Here is an 8,905-nt window from a genome sequence, read left to right as displayed (position 1 = left end):
GAGTGGGCTGTACAAGCTCCAGAGTCTCCTGAGCGCCGCCCCTGGGCCTCACGGGGGCTCCCACTGATGTCCTAGTGGAGGCCCCAGCTCCGCGCTGGCGTGAAGACCAGAAGACTAGCATAGGTGCCGGACGCGGCTGTTCTTTTGCTTGCTTTCTGTAGCTGATTTGCAACTTCTTGGAATGAAATTTGAAGTTCTCGCATATTTTATTTGAAAGGGCTGGGAATTTTTTCTCCTCACAGTTTTCACTCTTTCAGGTCTTGCCTTGGGGAGAGTAATAGTTTCCCGTTGCTCTTCCTCGTGCGTCGCACGCGTGGGGGCTGGGCATGGTGTGTGCGCTCGGGCCTGCCCGCAAACACACCTCGCCAAAGCCTCGGTGTCCTAGCCTTTGGCGTCTTAATCCTCGCGCGGTGCTCTCAAACGAGCCAATGGGCACACACGCCCTCCTGAGTCCGTGCCTCCAGGCATCGCAACGCAGCGTACCAGCGGCGACCGACCCACTCTCGGGGGCTCGCGGACTTTTGAATCTTCGAGAAGGCAACCCCTGGAGGACCTCTCCGAAACGAGGGGCATGCAGGAAGTCGAAGCCCCAAAAGGGCATGCTCTCGCAGCACGGGAGTCAACCGCAAGCACACTAAGCTAAGTCACCCCAATCACAATCAGCAGCAACACGGGTATCAGGACGCGATATAAAAATGATAATATAATGGCGCAAGCGCCGTGGTTCATTACACGCCCCCACAGGGCCTTCTACTTTTCTGGTGCATGGGAAAGAAAGAAGCAAAAGCAGCCGCGCGACTCCAGCGGCTCATGAGATCCAGCTCCGGTAGCGCCCGAGCTCAGTCAGAGTCTTCCTCCTGCTTCACCGGGGCACGTCGGCGAGGTAGCTCATCGCCCTCCTAAGTCCGAGCTCGACGGCGTGGCGGCTCATCGTAGTCACCGTCGCTCGTGCTCTCCCCGGAGGAGGAGCCGCCACCGCTGGAGACCTCGTGACCGTCACCGAGAGCAAGCTCACCGCCGGACATGCTACCACCCCTCTGGCTATCATCATCGGAGGGGTGGACGTCATTGTCGTTGCTGTCACTCTCCGGATAGCACCCCAGGCGCCGGCCATCTTCCCCGAAGACCCTGGCGTAGAGGGTCGCGACGCCATTATACCTGAAGTGGAGGGTACACCTCCCCTACAGGCCGCGCGCGCGGGCAAACGGCTCCCAGCCGCGGTTCAGAAACACGTTGCCGGCGGAGGTGACCTCGACCTCCACCCACAAGGCCCTGCTGCAGCAGCCATCGGCCTGCAGCCAGAGGCCACCGGGTCCCCCGGCCGGCAGCGTGCCTACAAAGAAGTGCGGGAGCTGGAACCAGACGCCCGCAGGCCTCTCTGCCCACACCACAAACTCCGAGGACACGTCGGCCGAGTGGGATTGCGAACGCGGCGGCCGAATGGCTGCTACATGCCTCCCCCCGTCGACGTGGCCACTCTGGCCGCGACAACTTCCACCGCGGGAAGAAGCACCCCCACGGCTGACGGAGGCGGTGCCAGCCTTGAAGGGGTGCGCCTACGCCCTCGGGGAGCCACCGCCGGTGTCGCGGCGTACTTCCGGGGACAGCCACGGCCTCTCTTGGGCGACGGCGAGCCCGGTCCTTGGGAGCCTTTCCTGTCTCCGCAGCGGAGAATCCTCACTGGTGCCATGGATGCTCTGGCGAGATGACGGAGCGAAGAAGGAGAAGGAGAAAGCGGCGAGAAGATGAAGATGAGCTGGGGGCTCCGCCCCTCTCCCATTCATAGCCAGAGGAAGGCTAACCGTCGGCCTCTCACGCTCCAAGCAATGATGACCTCTCTACATGCGCCAGGCAGCTGTCAAGTTGGGCAGTTGCCAAGGCGGCGTGGGGAAGTGGAGACGCCCACATCCCATCAAGCGCCATGCGTCGACTTGGTTCGCAGGCGATTGGGGCCCGCGACGCTTCGCCCTTGCCCTTTGGCTTTGCCTCGAAGCCAAGTTCGAGCGCGCCTTGGGCCCGGGGGCTACTGTCGGCATTCTGGGAACCAGGGTTCCCAGACTTGCCTGCCTGCGGCCCATGGGGTGGCTCCATCGACGGCCTGGTACGGCCCATCTACGACACTGCCAAGACAAGACCCTTCCGAGGGGCCAAGCCTCGCGAGGCGGACGACATCAAGGCCTCTGGAGGGAGCGGCCTCCTCGGGCCGCCTCCTAAGGAGCGGAGATTTCTATGCAGGTGCCCACCTCATGAGGCTGCGGTGACGCAAGCCATGACGACCAAGGCCAGGCGGGCGCCAGCGGGTGCAGAGGAGCTAGTTTCCTCTTTGGTGCTAAGGAGGCAAGCGCAGACGTGGGGGCCCGAGGAATCAGCCAAAGGTTTCCATTCCCGTGCAACGAGACCAAGACCGCCAGGATGGCAGGACAGATGTCATCACCGAGCCCACCGCAGCGTCACGACCAGAAGCTTTGTAGGCGATGACCACCTTTCGTCAGGATAAGATGTACTACTTGTCCCCTTTCAAATTGGCCATTGTGGGATCCCTTCCCGCCTTCATTTTGGGGGGAAGAGGACCGAGGCCACTATAAGTATAGGTTAGCCACCACCAAGAGGGGGGATCGAATCCACACATCATCGACTCACACCCACACCAGAGCAGACTTCGCGTGGTTGTTCTTCCAATGTACTAGTTCATCCTCAACCCCTCGTGAGGCTAATCCACCACGAAGTAGGAGTAGGGTCTTACCTCGCAAGGTGGCTCGAACCTGGGTAAACGGCCGTGTCGGTGTACAAAAGAAGAGGCACACCTTTGTACCCCTTTACCTGTGCATGGACAGCCGGAGCCGCGCCCATGGCCGCACCAAGTAGAACAGGGGAGGTGAACCGAGGTAAAACCAAAGCCCAAGACAGCCAGAGCAACACCAAGACCGAGACCACAAAGCGCAGAGGGACGAAGCAGGTTCCCCCGGCAAGACCCTTGCCGGGGCAGCCTCCGCGGCCCCGGCAAGGCCCTTGACAGGGCGGCTCGTCCAACACCAGCGGAGCGCACCACCCTTGAGCCCACGGTCTCCAACACCATCAACCACATTGGGCCAGGGCTCGGGAGGCACCTCCATGGTGGCATGCAGATCTTTGTGAAGACAAGGAATATTCAAGATCAGATGAGGATTAAGAGACAACGATCCACGGCAAGATCCTTGCTGAGGGGAACCACAAGACCCCCGGCAAGATCCTTGCCGGGGACGACAGCACGCCACGGCAAGGCCCTTGCTGGGACACCCGGCAAGGCCCTCACCAAGAGCGCCAGCAGGGCCACTTCCAGGCCCACACCAGCCAAGTCTCCACCGCCGTTCGCATGCAGCTGCCAGCCCAACCAGTTGGGCAGGCACCTGCGTGGCAACATGCAGCTTCCAGGCCAACTCAGCATGTGCCTGCGTGGCGGTATGCAGATCTTCGTGAAGACTTTACCACCGCACCACCTCAGCTGCCTACCTGCCTACATGGCGCCGCATGCATCGCTGGCCAGGGCGCGTGTCGAAGCAAGGAGGAGTGGCGACGGACAGGACGGTCCTCGTTCCCGCCCCCAATAAAGCAAGGGGACACCTAAGCGATGCATTAAATGTGTCTTGTCCTGTAATACGAGCGATAAGCTCGTAGCACTGTATGCCTTTCCACCTCCTATGTGCCACTGTTGTCGGTGTTCTGGGAACGGGGGTCCCCAGACTTGCCTGCCTGCGGCCCACGGCATGGCTAAGTCGGCGGGCCGTACGGCCCATCTTCATCAACAAGGAATCCAAGACCCTCGCGAGGGGCCAAGCCTTGCGAGGCGGACGATGCAAGACCTCCTCAGGAATGGCCCCTCTAGGCAGGCTCACGAGGAGCAGAGATATCAAGACGAGGCAAACCTCACGAGGCTTTCGTGATGTGAGCCATGACGATCGACACCAGGCGGGCGCCAGCGCGCGCAGCGTCCTTGTTTCCTCTTTGGTGCTAAGGAGGCAAGCGCAGGCGAGGAGTACCAAGGCATCAGGCAAAGGTTGCCATATCGGTGCAACGAGACCAAGACCAGAAGGACGGCAAGATGGAGGTCATCGTGGAGCTCAAGACGGCATCACCACCAGAGCCTTTGGCAGGCGAAGACCACTTTTGTCAGGATAGCTTGTACTAGCTGTCCCCCTTCAAATTTGCCCGCCGTTGTTGGCTCCCTTCCCGCTCAACATTTGGGAAGAGGACCAGGGCCTATATAAGTAGAGCTAGCCACCACAGTAGGGGGGCAGGGAGTTCATCGAGCTCTCACCCACTAGTCCACAGAGCACAAGAACACCTCAACCTCAGGAGGCTGTTCTTCCCCTTGTACCGTTCCTCATCAGCCCAAGAGGCAATCCACCACCACCACACTGGACTAGGGTATTACACCACAACGGTGGCCCGAACCAGTATAAATCTCGTGTCTTTCTGTGTAGCGAGTTCGTCGAGTTCGTCCGTGAGTTCTTAGTGAGCTAGGGCATAGATCGGTAGGAGGGAAAGACTTCACGCGCACCCCAGAGTTTGAACCTTAAGGGTTTTGCCGGAACCCCACATCCGACATTTGACGCGCCAGGTAGGGGTGCGCCGGAGCTTCTTCTCTGCCAATCGACTTGTCGACGCTCCGCGGCCATGATGTCCGGCGACCCAAGGGCTGACTCCGACCGCTGGGCAGCTTGGACAACCCGGGCGGCGCCACCTGCCCATGAAGACCTCGACCCCGCGCTCCAAACGGCACGAGCGCTGTCCAATTCTGCGGGGCACGGGCGACGCGGCCAGGCGTCGCCCACCCTCACTCCACGGCAAGTACAAGCCACTGCCAGAGCAGCAAGCCACGCCGCAGAGACGGCACCACACTCACGGCGGGAGCAAGCAAACATGCGGGCAGCACTCACGGTAGCGAGGGAGCTGCTGCGGTGCCGGCTATTGGAGAGCGGCCGGGATGCACTGCTGGAGCGCGTCACCGAGCTGCTGGACGCAGCGGCATCGGGAGCGCCGCCTTTCTGCTACCGGCTTTCTCCTCAGGCCGCTGCAGGGCCTAACGGCGGGACTCACCACAACCGCGCGACCACGGGCACGCTTGGGGGCTTCGTCAACACCAGCACGGCCAGTGGCGTCGGGGGCTCCGCCACCCCCATGCCGCCCGCGACAAGCATGGGCACAAGCGTCGCCTCCCATGGCCCATGTGGGATGCCACGCTATCATCCTCAGGATGCCACGCTGGGCCGGGCAACGTGGAGTGTGGGGCACTACGACGAAGGTGTTCGGGGTCACTACTAGGAAAAGGGCTATAGATAATATGGACACTAATGGCGCACCACACATGTGGTGCGCCACTACTATATACTAATGGCGCATCGTGTGTTGGTGCGCCATTAGTGTCCAAATACTAATGGCGCACCACATCCACGGTGCGCCACTAGTAAATTTTTTTTCTTCAAAAGTACTAATGGCGCACCGGGGGATAGTGCGTCATTACTAGTTTTAACTAGTAATGGCGCACCAGTAAGAGATGCGCCATTGCTATCTATACGTATGGCGCACCCCCTACCAGTGCGCCATTGCTATCACCCCTTATCCCCTCCCTCTAGTCATGTTCTCTCCCCTCCCCTTCCTCCTGACACACCCACCCACCTCCCTCGACTTCGATCTAGATCGGGAAGCCCCGGCCACTGACTCCTCGTCGCCGCCGCCACGAACGCCGGCCATTTCCCACGAGACCCGGCGGCGCGTAGCACTCCCCTTTCCTCCCCTCCCCCAGCACCTTCCACGCATCCGGCGCTCGCGGCCTCCAGTCTCACCCGCGGCTAGGGTTCCGCCCCCTGTCCATTTTTCTGGAGGTCGGGCATGGCGCGGGCGGGCCAAGCGCCGGAGACGAGGGCGCCGGATTCGGGGGCAGGGCTCCCTTCTCCTCACGCTACAGCCGCTGGCCTCCTCCTACTCGAGGAGGAGGAGCAGGAGCAGGTGGGGCGCACCTAGCCCCCAAGGCCGCCACCGTCGAGGGCTTCTACGACCTGGATCCCGACCTCCACGGCGCCATCGTCCAGCAACTCGAGGTCAAGGTGCTCCCCCTTCTCTGTTTGATTCGGTCTGGCAGCCGCGGATGTGGATGTGGGTTCCTCACGCCTCTCTGTCTGCCCTGTTCGTGATGTGCTGCAGGAGAAGTCCACTCACATGATGTGCCCGTCCATGGAGAGGAGCAGCAGCAGCTCAAGGTCGATTTTTCTCCTCCACTCCTCTCTCGTTTTGAGATCCTAGGCTGGCTTGGGTTACCTCATGTGCTTACTTACTTCCTATTTGCTTGCTTGTTGCTGCTCTTACTCATGGCCGTCCAGATTAGCTAGCATTCTTAGGCAGCCTATGGTGGTCACTGTTTTTCTCATGTGATTCAACTCTACAAATACTCTGCCTGTTTAAAGTCTGAAACAAATTGCTTGGTTTGCTGCTGGTCTGAATCCACTCACATGCTTGGCAGAATTCAACTTGCTGCTATTGCTGTCACACCCTAGTGCTTATAATGAGATAAACATCGTTGCATTGTTTGCTTGCTTGCTGCCTCAAGAATACATTCCCCATGAACACATTTTTTTAATTTGACTGTACATTCAAATGAAGCCTTTGTTAAGTATACACTGCAAAATTCAGTTAACAGTAGCCTAACTGAATTTTCTGTTTCTGAATTTATAAACTCACTTTATATTCAGTTTATAAATTAACAGTAGCTTCAAAATTAAGTATCATTCGCATGGATCAACTGTTATTTTATTTTGTGGAGGATAAAGTTCAGATCATGAATAATGGCATTACAAGTGAACTTGGCACAATTATACATGTCCTGAACCTCATAGCATCTGACACTAGCAAGTCTTCATTGGCATGCAAGTACTACTTTTACATTGTCATGACAGGAACAATTAATTTGACATGTATCATTGGTACTGCTAAAACATTTCGTTCATGTTTCAACAAATTTGGTGAAGACTGCTAAAATATATGATCAGGAACAATTAATTTGTTGTGTTTTAACATATCTTGCCACTACTCTGTAGTTAAAGCACAACGTGAGGCTGCAGCAGAAGCTTGAGGAATGCAGGGGCTAATGATAGTACTCATCAACCAAAATTACCGGCGTTGTCAACCATGCTTTGAACTTTTGGAGATCAAGATGTACGGTTGTACCATGAAGATTTTTGGTAACTACCTCAACTCTCATGAGATGATTAGCTTAGAAAATCGAAATATTTTCTCATTAATTTCAGCTGATGAGGCACATAGTTTTGTGCTTGGGGTGCTCAGAAAGAATAGGATGCTTTCTTTTTTATACATCTCGTGTGCTTATCCTTGTCTCAGAACAGAAAGGAAAAAAGAATACTTGGTCTTTACATGGAAAGGACGCTCCTATGGTTATTGTGATCTCAAAGTTTGCATAATTTCTTCTAATGTTTTATTTACTCTTTTACTGGCTTCCCTGTCTTTGCTTTTTTATTTGTGGCGCTTAGTTGCTCACCTGGCATGCTCTGTTACCCAAGCTGCAGTTTAAGGATTCAAGTGGCGATTGCAACCCAAAACATTGCGAAGAATCTGCTGCCAGAGGCTTCATTATGCACACCTTTTCTTTTTTACAAAATGGAGTCTGATCTGCTGTCATCACATCAACAGGTATGCCTACATTACCAATGTTTCTACAGTGACATTTATTCACACACAAATGAAGATATTCTAAGGTTAGAACGAACATCACCTTCAGCACCTGGTGTGTATCGTAGTTGGATGATAGCAGATTGCGCAGTGGGCCTCTCGGCGGTGTGAAAATCCGGCAAAAGAAACCACCTAATCATATATTTGATTATACTTCTGATTGCTCAGTCATATATAAAGAATAGAATATAATGGACAAACCAGGTGATATTGCCGCGGGTGTCCTAGATGGGGTGTGTTCTGCATTAAGAATAGTAGATGTAGCTTTCTTATGAGCCCTGTTTAGTGCATACCTCTCCCTTTCCCTTTGTCTCTTCAACTCTTTAGGACCTGCCATTTGGCCTACGTGGACGAAATCTTTACGTAGGCTCGAGTTGGTGATATATTTAAGTTACTTACCTGAGTTGGTGATGTTGAATAGGTTCTCAAATGGGGTCTCTAAGTCGTCACGCTGAGTCATAATTATTGACATTTTCCTTGTTACAAAATGAGCTCCGGTTTGATTTGAAGGAATTTGGATCATGAAATGGAGCCTGATCGGACGTCATCACATCAGCATTTATGCCTATACCACCAATGTCAGTAGAGTAACATTTTTTCACACACAAATGGAGACCCAAATTCGTTAGGATGAGAGGATGCCATATGCAATGTCTCAATCAGGATCTTAGTGTTCCCAATCATGGTTGTTGTACATGAAAGATTTACTTGAGCCATAAACAGGATGGTTGCGGGAGAAAAATAAGTACAATGATTTGGCGTTTTCAATGCTTTGAACTGATGAGAATTCTTCAAGCCTACCTATAGCCACTAGGGCTCCTATCAAAATTCATTTCCATTATTATCTTACTCATACAATATTCACACCATGTAATTCTGGAAATATATGCTCATATCTAGTTCTGCATAAAAAATGACAGTATTGACATGTTATAAATAGTTTGTTTGTCTTTCTGTTTATTTTGTTACATTTTGCAGGGATAAAGTGAAGAAAAAGAAGAAAATATTACTAGAAGATTAGTTTTAGGATTTTCTTTTATTTCCTTGCAATTTTCCTTTTATTGGAAACTTGTAAAGACATTGTAATATTCTTACTATAATAAAAATTATGATTCTATTTCATTTTTTGTTTTTAAATTATTTTTCCTTATAGGTTGTTTTCTGTAAATTTAGATTTTTTTTGTTT

The sequence above is a fragment of the Aegilops tauschii genome, chromosome 5, assembly GCF_002575655.3.
Source record: "Aegilops tauschii subsp. strangulata cultivar AL8/78 chromosome 5, Aet v6.0, whole genome shotgun sequence".
Classification (NCBI taxonomy): domain Eukaryota; kingdom Viridiplantae; phylum Streptophyta; class Magnoliopsida; order Poales; family Poaceae; genus Aegilops; species Aegilops tauschii.
This window is presented reverse-complemented; position numbering follows the sequence as displayed.